Consider the following 17038-nt stretch of genomic DNA (forward strand, 5'->3'; position numbering starts at 1 on the left):
CACCTGATAAAGGCCCTCTCCTACTCCTAAAGGACCAAACCATTTCTATAAAAGTCCCTCTGTCTTCTGGATTTACTGACCCAATGAGGCCATTCTCTAGTTCTGAGTCACAGAGAGAACGTAAGGATTAGGAAAGACAAAAAATCACACCTAACTGAGCAAGTAGTAGTTTTACTGAGGACATAAAGATGTAGTAACTCAGCGCTAAGCTAGATCAATAAAGCATGACAGCAGCTCTAGCATACTTAGGATGAATGGTGACTAAGTCAAACCTTTAAACCTTTTATTCATACAATTAAGCTTTGGGGATGAATAGCAAGAAAGTCAGACAAGAACATCATCACTAGCTATTACCAGCATTTGCAAGGTTCTTGGGTCTGTATTTTACCCAGATCTTCCCCTTTCTCAGCGCTCTCCTTCCATCCTCAATGACTTAGCTAAGCACAGTCCTTGAGTCAACTCATGTGGTTTCTCCTGAGCCTACTTTCAAAGTCAAGACATGATTCAGCAAGGTGTTTAAGCAGATGCCTACCTTTAAGGATGGGAGCAGCCTTGCTGACTCCAACAGAACCAATAGATTTCACAGGGAATATTCACGTGCTAGAGGTTATGCACTCACTCAAGCGCCTTACTGAACAGAGACCTTGATTTTCCTACATACCGTGGGAAACAGCTTGTCAAGAACTACACTGAGGAATGCAGCAGCATTGCTGCTGCAGCCATCAGGCCACTGAGACATCCCCAAGTCCAGAACGCAGCACCTCACCCCCAGGCAGATAGCGAAGTCAATCCTGTGGCATCTTCTTTGCTAGGAAGTGCAACAAGCCCATCCCAGGCTAGGGGTATTCCTCCAGCTTTTCGTTATGCTCTCCAGCAGCCCCGAAGCTATGCAACTGCAGCAGCTAAGGGAAGACAGCCATTCTGCAGGGCAGGATTTAGAAAGGGCTTGCAATGGGGAATGTTAGCAGCAGTCCTTCCTATCCCTCTTAAAGAAATCAAAATCTTCAGTTTTGCATCTCCTGCCCTCCAAGAGAAGAATGAAAAACCACATCCCAGTTGGTATGCAGGCCAAAGGAAGATGTGCAGTAATACGTCACATGAGAAATGGAAGGCTTGAACACAGCATAGTTCACACCTGATTTAGCCAATATCTCGTTGCTTGATAATCTCAGCAAGAATGTGCAAGTGCATAAAGCAAGCTTGCATAGACCTGGATGCACTTTACACGCAAATCTAGAAGCCTGCTAGGTAAACTCATCAGGAATAATTGTCCAAATGCTCTATGACATAGTTACAGATCTATAAATTATTGAAAACAGATTACAGCAAATCTCTCAATACCCAGCAATTTATTTCACTGTGTAAATGAAAGGTAATAATGTCATCTGCATGACCTAACTGGAAACTTAACAGGAACGAATGTGGATTTAGATGCAAATCCTCATGACCACAATTTGAAGATGGCTTTCCAAGAAAAACACCAAACAGCTCTTTGTCCCTGCAGACCTCCTACCTCTGTACTGCTCCATTTGCAAACTGCAACTTCTGAAGACCCCAAGCCATGGATGCTTTGTGAGAAGACCTACCCCATTCAAAGCAAGACTGCTTTCCCAAACAAAAAGCAGTCTTTGTTACTGAATAACAATGAGAACAGGAATAGTTCCCTGGGAAACATAATTTTAAAGTCAGATTTCCTAACTAACCACACCCAATTAGTAAGTAATGCCATGTTTCTGAGCAATTATGGAATCCCTGCAGATTTTTCACTAGTTGCAAGTTTGCGATTTCCTCCATCTTCCCAACAAAAAAGGCAAAGACAACACCCACCCACCCCCTCATATAGATAGGAGGTAATTAAAGGCAAGCTCCTTTCTCCCTAAAAAGAAATAAAACAAAAAGGATCAAAACAAGACAGCGTTGCAACATCAGAAGTTATTGGCTCACACTGTCCGGCACTCCCGTTTTCCTTACAGCTCATACACGATGCATCAGAGAAAGGCGCAAAACCTCTATGGACAGAATGTGCTGTTACCCTGTGCGATGCTCTGCAGGTGAATTCCTGCCCTTGCAACAAGCAAGCTTCATCCTGAGACAGCTACCACGGGTCTCATAAGCTTGCACCACTGCAAGTGCTATCAAAGGTAAGACTTAAAACCAGCCCCTTAGCAGCTCTGAATCAAACGCTATCCAAAATGAGAAGACAGAGAGAGGGCTGGGACTAACGCTGGCAAGCCATTTGCAAGCGTAGCCTATTGAAGACAATCAGCTGGCACCAAAGAAAGCAAGGACTTCAAAACTGCAGAAGCTAACTACCCCTCCAGAATTTTATCAGCCACCACTATGCAGAGAAAGACACCATTAAACTATCAGTATAACCCCAAAAACCTCTTTCCATTGACCAGCATCACAACTGAATAACAGAAAAGGCCCCATAGGAAAACAAGTATTCATCTCTCCAGTTGCAGACAGCAAAGTGCCAGGATGCAACCCCCCCTCTAAATAGGATCAGAGATATGACAAAACACACTACAAGGATACAACCATGCTACTGCTATGATGGACAGCAAGATCATTATTATTTAAGGTGGCTCGCAAGGCTCCTTTGCACAAAACACCAGGTGAGAAGAAATAAACTGGGTTTTACAAAGCATGGAGGCAACAGATTGACACAACCCAGAGGGAGGCACTTTGGAAGAAGCAAACTGGTGAGGGAGAAGAAACCCTCGTCACAACACACCAGCTACCTGGTCCTGGAGGACAGCAAACGATAGAGGCCTAGCTAGACTGTAACTGTTGCCACATATTTCTTATTTAAATGCAATTTGTTTAATCTCAAGTTGGATTCAACCATCAAAGGCTCTCTTCTGTAGCACACTGACAGTTCACTCTAAATCTCTGCACCTTTAATCCTTTAATTAGCCAAGAAAAATGTGATCTCAACTCTTCCACCAGCCTAAGCTAATTTTCTGCATGGAGCTTCCAACTCCTGTAGGTTACAGGTTTTAGCTGCTCATATAGCCAAGGGGAAAAAACAAAACAAAACACTGCCGCCCTCCCCCCCCCCCCCCCCCCCCCCCCCCCGTTCCCACACAGGCTGATGTATGCTTCTCCATGTGCTGCCTCTCCAAAGAGCAAGGTCCTGAAAAGTCCTTGCAAGAGGGACCCATTTTCACATTGCAGTAGTGGGCTGAGAGGCTTAATTACATCACAAAATTCAGAGAAAGAGTGAGAAGAGGTTTTGATGTGTGGTACCAGAGTGGCTGGAGGGATTTGGGGACAAGGCAAAGTTTGTACAGGAGAGACATAAAACCTGAAAGTTAAGCCAGCACTTGAGGAAGAGAGTGTCATTCCCACCATGTGGCTCTGGCCACCTTCCTCAATGATTTTGAGATGGGAGCTCTAAAACAAGGAAACAAACCCCTGAATAGCCAACCATTCTGGAAGCTCTCTCCAAAAAAAAAGATTTCTCCAGAGATGAGCTCTGCTATTGCTCAAGAACTTCACAGCAACCCAGCTCTGAAGGCAGAAAAGAAAGACTGCATGAGTCACCAGCGCATCGGGACAGACATCCATTCGGGTAGCTTGAATTACGCATCAGGCTTTTCATGCAGTCCAGCAGAGCAAACTCAAGGAAGGATGAGAGAGCCACCTAAAGCCCTCTTGACTGAAAGCCCTAAGCAGAGGGAGTGAGGTACAACCTGCACCTGAACACAGCTCTGACTACCTCTCTAGGTCAGGATGCCTCCTGCAGGGCAAGACAAAAGCAACCAGTGTTCTTGCTCAATGCCTGCTAAAGGCATGCCCATAGTGCAGCTGCGGGGACTGCTGGCTTGCCACATGCTAACTCAGTGTGTGACAGGCAGGAGGAGTTCAGCCATGGCCAAGTCATCTCGGCAGAGCCCCCAGAATGTCACACTCAAGTTGCAACGTGCCAGAGGTAATGAACCTGACCCATTTCTGCAGCACCACACAGACACAGCAGCTCTCTTTCTAGGCACAGCATGACGAGTCCATGCAGCATGGCATGGAGCCTAAGGCTATCCCTAGCATGGGTGTCTACCTGCTGAGAACGGACAAGCTGTAGGAGGCCTTCCTGGTAGCTGGCCAGGGAACACAGTCACTAGGGACTTGACAAATGCATAAAAACATGAGAGTAAGAAGAGTAACCTCACTCTGATGAGCAAGTGCGCAATGGAAGAGCCCTGTCTACATCAAAGGCAGAGGACAGGCATTTCTGCATCTTGCACTTCCATAATTCACTTGTGTGTTGGGGCCTTGAAGAATGTTAGCACATGACCAGGGCTGCCTCACTTCGGCAAGCACTTTTGGTAAAGTCACAGCAGAATCTGGTGCGTGGCAAAGGGAGAAAAAAAGAAAAAAACAAACCCAAGAAAAAAAAAATTATAGCCTGCTGATCTTAAGCACTGGCAAAATACTACCCAAGTAGTATTACAACTCCATCTATGTAGAACAAAGCACTTTGAATGCACGCCCCTTTCCTCTGGTAGGATTTTAGAGGCAGTGTGTTCACATTCTTCACCTTATTCAGCCCAAATTAGTTACCCCCAGCTTTCCAGAAAGGAATCTAGCCCACAAGACAAGGAAAAAAAAGATCTGAGCAACAGTAGCTATACTCCACCGGTAATAGATTCTAGTCACACAGTTTGCACATTCAAAACTCACATTAATTTTATGTGCAAACCAGAAATATAGCTGCACGTGCATCTCGGGGGTCAGCTTAAAAAATAATAAATAAAACTGCAAATCTCAGTATGATAATGAGAACCCATCAGTGTGATGATATGAGAACCTCTATTACCAGCCTCACCACTTCAGCTGCTCCTGAGTCATATAACTGTTCTACACTGCCACAGGCCTAGAGAAAGAGGCATTTCAAGGTACAATTAAAGGCAGGCAAACGAGCTCTGCAAACTGCAGTTGGTAGATGTTCATTCCACATTCGGCTCTTACAGAACAAAGAGGATGGGAGTAGCTGGCAAGGAGCACTTGACTGGGAAGCTGTATTCTGGTGTCCAGGCAGTCAGCCTGGTAACTGGATCTCTGCACACTCTTTGATCGATGTATTAAAGAACATCCTTCCACCGACAGTCCTCAGGGTGGGTACACAAAGGTAGCGAACGCTTACCAGATTTGCTCCAGGCCAGAAAGCAAGCTCATTTTGCAGCACTAAGATGAGTAGTGTTTTTTCCTCTTTTCTTTTAAGAAAGAAAGAAAAAAAGGGGGGATTCTACAGTGCTCTGAAAACAGCTAATCAAATCATTAAAGTGCTTAAAAGTTTAATGAAGAAATCAAAGCTATTAAGCAAACATTCAGCTTGATGTCTCTTTCCCTTCTTACCCACCCTTCCTCAATGCATTCAAAACCTCTTTTTGCTGTGCTAAAACATGTTTGAACAGGTACTGAGATACAAACAAGTCTTGGCCCCATCTCATACAGAATGGATTGGTTGCAGATGTTCTCCTGCAAGCTACATCTTGTCTCCTGCAAGAGCATTCATCTCCAAAACACATCATTTCACCTACTTTGCCTGAAGCCAAAACTCAAAGGTTATTTAATTTTTAATATTTTTTTTTTATTAACTCTAACATACCTACAGCTGTGCAAGCAAAACCCCATCTGGTTTTTCAAGGCACAAAGAGGCAAGCGACTAAGTTTAGATAAATGTAACAAAGTTGGGGCAGTCATCTTTCTGTTCACCTCTGCAGCAGCCAACAGCAATGTCAGGGGTGCAATAAAACAAAAACCTGATATATTTCAGAGAAGCCTGACATATTTCACTATCTTCCTAGGACAAGTCAGACATGAGCTCATACAGTGGCAGGTGAGTCAGTGACGAGTCAGACAAGAGCCTCTTAATTAAGCTTTAGGGGTAGATGATCCCTGGAAGGTGTAATCAGATTGGTATGGCCAGTGGAAAAAGAAGAAAGAAAAAAAAAAGCAAAAAAAAGCTGAGTGAACTGTTACACCCTTGCTGAGCCATGCCAGGCAGGCTGAAGGCAGCACGCTGCAGAGAGTTGGAGAGCCCCCAGCACACGGGAATACCTGACCATCCTGCACCACTCCCTGGCAGGCAGCGCCTGCTTGCGTGCTCAGCCCTGCTTCTCCTGGAGTAGAGAAATGCTGACTTCCCCAGTGAGCAGGTTATGCTGGGGTCATACTGTGGACTCTGCATGATCTGGGGGGTCCAGGGTAAGGTGCACCCCAGGAGTTCAAGTTTCAGAGGCAAGGGGACAGTTGGCAACAGCTCAGACCTGCGTGGTGGAGAGGGAAGTGATCATTCCCAATCCATAACCAACAGAGTCAATCTTGGCCATGTGCATTATCAACCTTTAGAATGCTACCAAGCCACCCCACTTAAGAGAAAGACCCTGCGAGTTCTGCGTTTAGGAAGCTTCCCTGAAATAAGCTGCAAAACATGCATCAGAATATCAGTGTACTGAAACAAAACAGCCCCATTAAACAGATAGCGATCAGCAGGGTGACTAACAGCGTCAGAGCGTTTTTGTGCTCATGAAGTCAGATGTGCAGCATAGAAACTGTTTTCTTGCAACGTGTGTCCCTACAAATTCAACCTGGAACCTGGTTTGCCCACAGAGCTGCTCTTCCCGCCGGCCAGGGACCGTGCTGTGGTGCTCCCTCTGAACACCAGCCGCACCAGTGCAACCCAGTTCTCCCCATCTTTATCTTGCATGGATCAGTCTGCCAAAAAACAAACCCAGAAAGACTCCAACCTCTGTAGCTTTTTGGAGAGGCTTGACAAAGGCAGGCAAAAATGACTCAGAGAAGTCACACACAAAGGGGATGCCAAATAAAGGCCAAATTCATTAATTCTGTATAGAAACTGTATGGCAAAACAAGTGGTCCACATGCTTTGTCTTTGTTAAATCTTACAGAACTAAATTGGGACTCTTCTGAAGCTTTTCCTAGGGGTCTCTTGCTTTGTGACTGCCAGTACTGTATGAAATTTTAGTAGGATATCTAGAAATGCACAGACTGTTTTTTGTTGGAGTCCCCTTTCCGCATACGCCTACAAGAACACAACCAAGGATGGGTCAAATAAAAAAAAAAAAGTGACTAAGAATGAGTAATATGAGCGGTCTGCAGCCAAAGAGACAGGAGACAAGGAACTCATCAGAAAACCAGCCACCACCTCGCTGATTAATGAACAGGTGTCATTCAGTGCTCAGCCACCTGACAAACATCTCACAGGAAGACTTTTTCTCTCCCACCCATGGTGATGCTGACACTCAAATGCAAGCGGAGCAGGTGGGCTGCCTGCCCTGCAAACACCCTCCAGGCTGGGCACCGAGGCCAGCAGCACTGCTCCTGTCCCTTCCCTGTGGGCACCCCCTCCAGCCCCACATTTTAAACCGTGTCCAAGGAACTGTGGGTGCAGGTTTCATTGCAAACCTGGGCTCTCTCTGGTTCCATTGCAAGGTCAGGAGCAAGTCAGCTCCCAGCCATGGCTCACGTGGATGAACTAATAAGCCCTGACAAGTGGCAGGGTGAGTTTGCCAAGGCTCTGCACCACAGCTAACACAGCAGTGCTGCTATAGCATCATGCTCTGGCTACATAACAGGAAGAGGCTTTCCCTTGTGCTGTAGCCCTCAAATGGCCTCTGCAGCAGTAATTTTCACACCTGGCAGGCCTGATGCTGGTAAAGCTGGAGATCTCAAGCAGGGGAAGCAATAAGCCAACTAACACCCAGGTAGTTTCAAGCTTTAGCCTGGAGATATGCTTTGGTTCCTTCAATATTTAGTTTGTAAAAAGGCTGATGTCCTGTAAACAAGTCAAAATAAGAGGCTTGAAAGCTAAGTCTAGTGATACCAGACACACAGCAAGCAGCAGTCCCCCGCTGTCCCCCCGGGCATTTCGCATCAGGGGTCTAAGCGCTTTACAACACAGCATCATGGTGACACAGTCCCAAAGTTGAGGATGGGTATGTGGAAAGGGGGAAGAGAAGGGAACAGAGGCAGAGGGATGACTTGCACAACATCACCCTGATTACATCTAAATCACAGAGCAGGAGCAGCTCTCAGGCTGGGCTCGAGCCAAATCTGCTGCTCGTCCATGCTGCTCCCTAAGCACGGCATCTGCGGGCGACACGGCTTCTCTGCCCAGGAGGGGAGTGTGGGGCACCCCGGGGCACACAGCAGGCAGGGGGGAGAGCCCCAAGGCAGTACAGCCATCGTGGCCAATGGGGAAAACAGCAGAGCCACAAAGTTTAAACCCAAGTCCCACCTCATTTGTTCAGGAAATACAGGTCAGCCTCGAGTGCTGCTTTCCTGCATTTTTCAGCTTTCTGTAAAGCTGAATTTAGATTAATTTCAGCAGGTAACATATATCAGCAGATAGTAAACCACTCCTTTTTATCAGACAAGTAATATTTTGCTCTCCTCAAAGAAAACGCTCTTCTAAAATACAGGGAGAAGTAGCACTCTCCTCCAGTGGCTCCACCGAGTTTTGCTCCGATGTTTAAGTGTTATCTTTAACAACTGGAAATGATAAAGTTTGTATCAATACTCGGTTATGTTTGCAAGAGGATCTAAGCTCTTATTTGGGTAACTATCCTACTGTGTTTACAATATCAAATCTGACACACCTGCACATAGTAAAACCTCATGAAAAGATTTCCATTGCATAATAAAGTTCATGCTCTGTCTATACAGAAGCCATCCCTACCCAGCACACTACTTTTTTAAACAAAGTAGGAATTTCTTCACAGCGTATGATCTGCCAAGCACTGGAGCTGAACCCTCAGCATACAGAGCACCACACACACAACACACACAATATTCTGCTTGCTTCAGCACGCTGCCAAACTGCTGCTTGTTCTGTATCAATTTGGCAGGGAAAGAGTATTTATGACAATTGCCATACTTCAGCCGACCTGGGGAAAAGGAATGATCAGCTCCAAGGTCAGTCTGTCTGCAAGGTGAGCAATATCTCTTGCACCAGCCTACCTGAAAACCTTTACCCAAAAGTAACTTAAACCAGTTATTGGTATATTTTCTGCACAAATTTTTGTACTATTGAAATATCTTTTAACAGTGCTCAGTTGATACAGTTTAAAGTTACGCGGCTTAATGGTATGGGGGAAACTGGCAACCTTTGTAGGAAACCCTCCTTGCCCCAGAGCAGGCTGCCTTCCTTCTGGCCCAGCTTGCCATGACCCTTGGAGAGGTAAGGAGGTGACTCCGCTGATGCCTCATTCAAGCTCTGCCGGGTGACTTTGTATGCTTAGCACTTGTGAAACCCAGGAGAGCACAGCAGCTTTCACAAGGCAGCCTAGAGGCAGTCCCCATGCTGAACACTACAAAAAACCCAAAGCATCCAAAAAAACCCCCCCCCAACAAAAACCCAACCACCACGCAAAAAACCTCAGAAAGGCAAACACCTCACTCCAAAAAAAAACTACTAGTTGGAAAACTCTGGCACTTCTGGTGCTTTGGTTTCCCTTCTCTAAAATGGCGACTACACTCCTGATTTGCCTAGCAAGCAAAGGTGTTTGCCGATGAGGAAAGTAATGTTTGTGCAGCACTTTGAAGATTTAAAGTACTACATTAATCCTACATGTTGTTCTTAGTAGAAGCCAATTTTTAACTAAGAGGAAAGGGGGGGAAGGGTAATTTAAATAGTGACCCTCCCCTACTTCAAGATGTTCACTCATCTCCCAACATCAGCTATTCTTATCTGTAAATGTTTTTTTAACCCTTCCTTCTCATAGTTCTCAGAAACCACAAGTCTCATTCAGCTTTTATTTGAAAAATGGCTTCTTTCCAGGCTGTGGCTGTTTCTTGTAAAGTTAATTCCTTTGGTAATATTGCTGGAGGCGCATTGGTATGTTTGGTGTGTGTATATACACATATATATTTTCCCCCTTTTCATACGGTGTTGTTTTTATATATGTGTAGTGAAAGATACCTAATCCAGGATTATGATTCTCTTTATTCCTTTCTCATGAAAGTAGGTGGGGCTTTTTTGTGCAAGTTGCGTTGATGAAAATTATGTTTAATTAACACTTTTTTCTCTCCACATAGACAAAAAAAAAATTCTCATTAAAAACCAAAGAAAGTTTCTTGCACTTAATTCTCCTCTGAATTTTTCTTCAAAAATAACTAAAACCTTAAAGCACATTTTCTAAAGGGGGGGGGGAGGGGGAAGTGTGATGCACATACAACTAGAAATTGCTTGTGTGAAACAGCTGAGGGATCTTCTGCCCCTGTGGAGGACACGACCCCTCCCAATGACTTTCCTCTCCATCCTCCTGTGTCTGATCCTAATGTCTCAGTGTTTTTCACTTACAGATCCTGGGGCACCTGTAGCAAGCTCTAACTGGTTTCCTGTTACACTGGGAGAGAATCAGCTGCTAACAGCAACCAAGAGGCTAAATCTTAGTTGAAAGAGAGGGACATCCATACCATCTGAAGCCTGCTGGGTGCCCAACACCAACTATGTGAAGAGCAAAGCACATGCCATTGCAAGGCAGGAGACCCAAGTTTTCCATTCCCAGTGCTGGCAGATAGCAATTCATACAATAAGTAAATAACTTCCCTTCTCATCCCTCCTGGGCATCGCTAGCTGCATGGGGTACAGGCTGCCCCCCACTGCGCGGTCTTACACCACAGCGCAGCTCTGTCATCATGGAAGGCACTGGTCTAATAGGGAGCATATGGCAAATACCCAGTTCATGTAGGGAGGCTATATTCCCTTGGTAGGATTTACAAAACAATACCGGATACAAAAAGGAAAATGAAAAAACGAACCAAGACAGCTCATATCGTAAGACATTTTCTGGAAACTATTATACAGATCTCTATGGCTGCTTGTAAAGAGTAACAGAAGAAGATAACTGCTCATAAAAACAAATATACATGACAATGATATTAAGGGGAAAAAGCACAATTACATTCTAATGGGAACCTAATGCACTCAGATCTCCTTTTACTCAAGCATAAAAACCCAAACAGAAGCCAGCAGGCCCCTCCTGGCTGGTTCTCACAGGTGAACTGGTTCTTCCCAGCTTCGCTAGCTTGAAAACACCTCCCTGCCGTGAGAAAGGAACCTCCTTCAAAGACAAGCCCGACTCCTCTGTTTCCAGGTAGATGACACCTAGGACAAGTTACATATGCCTCAGCAACCTTAGCGTTAGGCTTTGTAATGTCAGAGAGGGAAACACAATTCACAAGCTGTTCAAGCAGGGAAGCGTGATCACAACCTCCCTGTGCAGGAGAACAATGGTGGCAATCAACACCCTCCCTGCCTCCCTGGCTGCTCTGGGCCAGGAGGCAGCACATGATGATGGAAACAGCCTCTCCAGGCAGGCAGGCTGCAGGAAGCTTGAGGAAGCCAAACCTTAACCCTTCTCACCCGAGACAAATGCCCAAATACAGAAGCCTCCTGCTTTGCCACCAGCAGCCACCAGCCAGGCTCTGAGCTCACACCATTGCATCAGCTCCCCCAGCCCCCAGTGTGCACATCCACCGACTGCAACCCCATCTCCTCCTCCACTGCCTTCTCCTTCCAGATCGCTTCTCTCCCTTTGGATTACCCCTTTGGCTTTCCCTTCCTCACTCCTGCTGTAACAAGTGGTGTCATCACCAGCACAATCAGTTTTGCTGGGCAACGCTGGGCTGAAGAGAAAGCCTACGTTTAGAGGCATGAGAAGGTTAGCAGAGTGGCCGGCAGGCTCCCAATTTCAGTGCTCGGTGAAGACTCCAGACCCTCTGCACAAATGAGTTTCTTAGAAGGACCCTTCTCAGCTGCCCAGTGAATACCGCTAAAGCCTACATCATTGCTGACTGGGAGCCTCTGAGGGCAGGGAAATTCAAAATCCTGTAACAAGACCACTTCCACTCCCTTTCTCCTGACAGCTTTAAACATAACATTGAAGGGTGAAACTGGAAAGCTCTGATTGCACTGACCAACACATCACCATGGAGTAAGAAAGCAAAGATTTCACATGAACACTTAGCACAGCCCCACAAGCGTGTTCACTGGGAGAGTCACCAGCCTTCAAATAAAAAGTTCTCATGTATGATGCAGAAAGATAATCAACAGCCAGGACAATAGTGGACATTACCAGTTCTATTGAAGCAATGCACTGTTTGAACAGATTATTTAAGAGAACACTGAACACCTAATTAAGGGCTGTTGAGTCAAGGCGATGCGCACATCTAATTACCCTCTCACTACTTCACTATGCTTGTGCATGGTCCTCTAATTCATTTTATAGAGATTAGGAAAAAAATTCCCAATTTTACCAGGTGGTTCAGGACACAGAATATATATATAAAATGGAATAAATCAATCTGAAATAAAAAGGCTGAGATAGCCCAGCCAAGGAATCTGTACTCTCAACCACAGAAACCTGTTATTGCTCGCGTGGACTAATTTAAGTGCATTCCTTTCACCTTCCTTAAAATGCAGCTTTTCCAAATAAACTAACCCCAGCCAGCACAATCCTTTACTTGCTTTCATGCATGTTGCACAGGCTGTTATCCAGCTTTGCTAGCAAAAAGAGTCCAAAATTTGAGCATTTTCTTATAGCTGTAGGTACAGTAGAGTTTATTGAGAACAAGGAGCCTGGCTGGAGCACAGGTTGCAGCTTTGCAGAGCTCTGTGTTTCATAACAAAGCCCTGAAAGGACCAACCCAGCTTAGCTTCAGCCTACTGCAGGGCATGAGAATAAACTGGAAAACTCTGGTATTGCCAACACCTGAATTATGCAAGTCTTGCAGGGCTGGGTGTCTGTCTTCAGCAGAATCAAAAATTTGCAAGTAAATTTCAGTTTTCATTTAAAAACTTAAAGCAATTTCTACCTCCTTTTTCCTTAACCCTCGTGACTACCAAGAAAAGCTTGGAAAAGATTTAGTAGATGCACCCTAAAGGTTCAAAAACCTGGGGGAGAATAAGAAGAACCTGTTTGTCTTTTTAAAAGTCTCATGACTTATAAGGTGGTATCTTGCTTATGGGGATGGGTGGATCCGATTCATTTTTTGATAGCTTGCATTTGGCAGTACTGTTAACTTTTACTTACCTTGACATACAATTTTAATTTTTACTTTCCTACTGCAATCATGTTCTTCCCCATGTAACAGGTTCTGCTAGTGACAGGTGATTGCCAAATCTTTTTTTGGGGGGGAAGCCAGTGCAGTTGTTTGTTTATTTATTTGTGCTCAGAGTGGGTGGGGAAGATTGGCACACAACTTACTTCCACAAAAAAAAAAAAAAAAAAAATCTGAGGTGGCACACTTTTGAAATGCCTTGTTTTCTTCTGCTGCAGAAACAGGAGGAGATATTGCAGGCATGGGAATATGGGAATTCTTGCAGGGGAAATATCCCGCAATAAATGAGACACAGTTGTGCATAAGGTCTTACTGCACCCAATTCATAGGGCTTCTCGCTCATCCTCAACAACCTACTCTCTATCTCAGCATTACAAACGATAACTGCTTGTTCCTTTGTAGCATGGTTTTCAAGGTTTTATCATACTATGAGTATGCATGTGAGAAACTTTGTTCAATTTAGACTACTATGGCTTTTGTTTTTAAACACTTCAGTAGAATTTCCATTGTTAAAGATTTTCCTTCTGAAAAGACTGATTAACCTGCTTATATTCTTTCTTGTGTTCTCAGGTCATTAATTAAAAAAAAAATAATCAAGGATGCTTATAAAGTCCTCTGCAATCCAATCTCAATTTGTCATCATTAATTAGTTCAACATTGCATACAAATGAAGACCTAACCTGATTAGACAGCATGTTTTACTGGAATTCCTACTTAAGGTCATGAAAGACTTCAGAGAGAAAAATCTGTAATATTTTCAAAGTGAACTGCTCATACATATGAAATCGTCCTCTCACCTAGCAGCAGCTAGTGTTTCTCTCTGAAATTTTTGGGCATTTACTTTTCTCTCCCCACCCCCCCTTTAATTAGGAGCCCATCGTGAACCTAAGCAAAGAAGTAGTCCTGATGTTAGACTCATCTCCCTCCCAGCCTACCCTATACAAATCCTGATGATTTGGCACTGTCCTAGGACAATAAACCTGCCCCATAGAAGAGTCTGCAGAACTTGAAGGGAGGAGCAGAGATAGTTTTAGGAAAAAATATGATTCCAGGGCTGTTTTCAGAGACGTGGCATTTACGTACGCTGCGAGTACCCTCTCTCCTTTCCCCCACTTGCAACAGAAGTAACCTTTGGATTCACACATGGTTCCAGATTATTGCCTCCAAACCACTCAGATTGGGAGCTAAATGCACAAAGTGGCTGAGAAACCTGGAGGAGCATCTTCACAGGTCTCTCGTCCTCCCATGAAAGCAGCTCTAGCTTTTTAAAGAAATAACCCAGTCCTCTTACCAAGCCCACAGCCTTCACTCCCATGACCTAATCTGACATGACTCAACCCAGAAGCTCAGAGGAGCTCCAGTGAAATGCACTGTCAGCCAGGACAGCAGATCCCCTGCTGTCACCACCAAGCTTTCCCAGCAGGGCAAGGTGGGTCAGCCTGGCTCATCCTCCCCCAAACAGGGGAAAGTGCGATACAGTGGATTTCTTTACTTAATACTGTTACCCTGGGGAACAGCAAGAGGGGAAAAAAAGAACTAAGAAACAAGGCTTTCAAGTTTTGGACTCTTAATAAGGGTGGGGCCACCAAGTAATTAAACTTTTAATAGGTCACTGCAGTGGAAGAAACTCTTCCAGTTGGGTAAGTTCCTAATCCATCATTAAAAAAAAAAAGACGACAGGCATTAATCAAAGCACATGAAGTCACATGGGGGGGATGAGCAACTCCGAGAACTTGCTCTTGCTAAGAGGATGGGGCAATCACTCCTCCTTTCATCAACATTTCATGCATGTTTCCACATTTCTCAGGATGGCAGCGGGAAAGAGAGCCTTCACGTCCTTCCCCACCCACCCCACTGATAAAGCTGTCGAACGCATATTACCAACCACTCAAGAGCCCATGTGAAATGAGTTGGTGGATTAATTAGCAGAAGGGCAGAGCTCCGAAGATGGAAAGATGCTCTACTGTAAAAGGCGTATTGATTGAAGGTCCCCAGCCACCACCGCAAGACCGTCATCATCCACTGTGAACATACAGTACACTGCCAGCTCCTGCACAAGCAGCTAAAACTAGGTCACTTGGCTCAGCACAGGGACACCTGGACCACACTCAGTCTTCCCTGATCAGAGAGCTGTTTGGATGCCCATTCCTCTAGGAAAATATAAGGACTTACACCTAGACAGACTGCAACAGTTACGGGGAGCACACCTTCATCTGTTGATAGTGTGGTCCACAAAAGGGCAAAAGAAAAGGAGGGGAGGCTAAACATGCCTTCTCCCAGGCTGCACATGTTTGGTGACTGTAGTCACCAAGGAGTAATTTTATTTATCTTTTAAAGCCAGCATGTAATCTGACCTTTAACTGCTACCCAGATCCACTTCAAAACCCAGCTTCCACTTCTACCCTAGAAAGCCACTATCACTGCAGGGAAACATCTCAAGTGCTGGCTTAACTTTAAGCTTGTGAGTAGTTCGCTTGTCTTCAGCTCTGCCAACAGCCTACTCCACACATTCAAACCGCATTTCAAAAGACCGCTTTTAGTAGTGGAAAGGACAGCATCAAACACTTTGCTTCCCTCCAGCTGCACTAGATGATTCTTTGTACCATAGGTAACAAAACAGAATGTCTTTTCATAGCTCCTTCAAAGGACCCTCTCCAGAACAGCCTGCAAAAATCCAAGGGTAGAATTTGCTTGCTCTGAGAAACAGAAAGTAGAGCTAACCAATGGTTTCCTTACCTGAAGGGAAGTGAAAATAAATAGTGTGTGTAGTGTAAGAGGAGAAACCTGGACATGAACACAAGTGTAAACTACAGCAGGGCATCACTCCCAGTGCAGATAAGGAAAGGTGCGATTTCGACCTCACTTAAAAACCCTTCACTCTTTTATACATAAACAAATGAAAAGTGCAGTTTTGAGCAGAGATATCACATTTTAACTCCCTTTATCATAATACTCTGAACAAAGTTTTTCTTATGAGTTTTAGAGAAATTTTACTGGGAAAGGCTTTTAAAATATAAGTATGTGAAGTTACTGTGATTTATTGTTACATGGCATCTTTTTCTAGAGTGGAGCACACTGGCTCTACTGCTTTGCTGGCAGGAGTTTGTTAGTTGCAATTCCAGCTAGATTGTATTTAAATTTGAGATTGAAGTAGTTAATCAGATTAAAAAGGATTAAAAAGGAAAAAAACCCCACACTATTTTAATGGTCTTAGCTTTAGGTAAAAAGTGTATCTGTTTTGCTTAAAAAAAACCCCAAAACATCCCAACGAAAATTGAGTCCCTGCTTCTATTCAGGTATCATGGAATAGGACATTATTCAGTGCACCTACTCCAAGTGCTTGAAGGAGAGGAAGGCAAATATAGAACAACTTTAAGACAGCAATATTCTCCACGGCAAACATCTCTGCTCCAGAGCCCTGAACCACAGCAGATGTACATCTCCAGCAGTTCTGTGTCCTGGGCTACAAAGATTCCAGAGCTTGAACAATCAAGCCAGCTCCACCAAAAATCAAGTTTGGTTTCAAGCTCCATCCATCAGGTTTGGGTTTTGTTTGGGTTTGGAGTGTTTTGGGTTGGTTTGTTTGTTTTTGTTTTTTTCCTTTTATAAGAAGAAAGGTACTATTCTGACAGCAAGAATAAAAACGTTAAGTAAAAAAATTAAAATAATATACACACAAACAAGCCAAGTACTTCAGGGCTGACCTGAGCTGGTGACGCTGGGGTTCCCACATCAGCTCCAAGAAGGGAAGGACATAGACAAGAAGAAAGCCCTGCACTCCATGGGTCGGAGCAAGCAGAACCATCTCTGTGCTGCTGGCATGGCCCTGCATGCCAAACCTCACATGAACCCATGGATGCTGAAGCCAGCCCGGGGAAGTGCTGAAGACATACTTATGCCCACCCCATGCTTTACACCAGTGTACCTGCTCGACCCAAGTGGAGAGCCA

General features: G+C 44.7%; 1 protein-coding gene across 5 annotated transcripts in view; it reads right to left on the reverse strand.

Moving 5' to 3' along the window:
* TP63 (tumor protein p63) overlaps nt 1-17038 on the reverse strand; it is an 87226-nt gene that overhangs the window by 35466 nt on the left and 34722 nt on the right. The window lies entirely within an intron of this gene.

The sequence above is a fragment of the Falco cherrug genome, chromosome 11 (genome assembly GCF_023634085.1).
Source record: "Falco cherrug isolate bFalChe1 chromosome 11, bFalChe1.pri, whole genome shotgun sequence".
NCBI classification, from domain to species: domain Eukaryota; kingdom Metazoa; phylum Chordata; class Aves; order Falconiformes; family Falconidae; genus Falco; species Falco cherrug.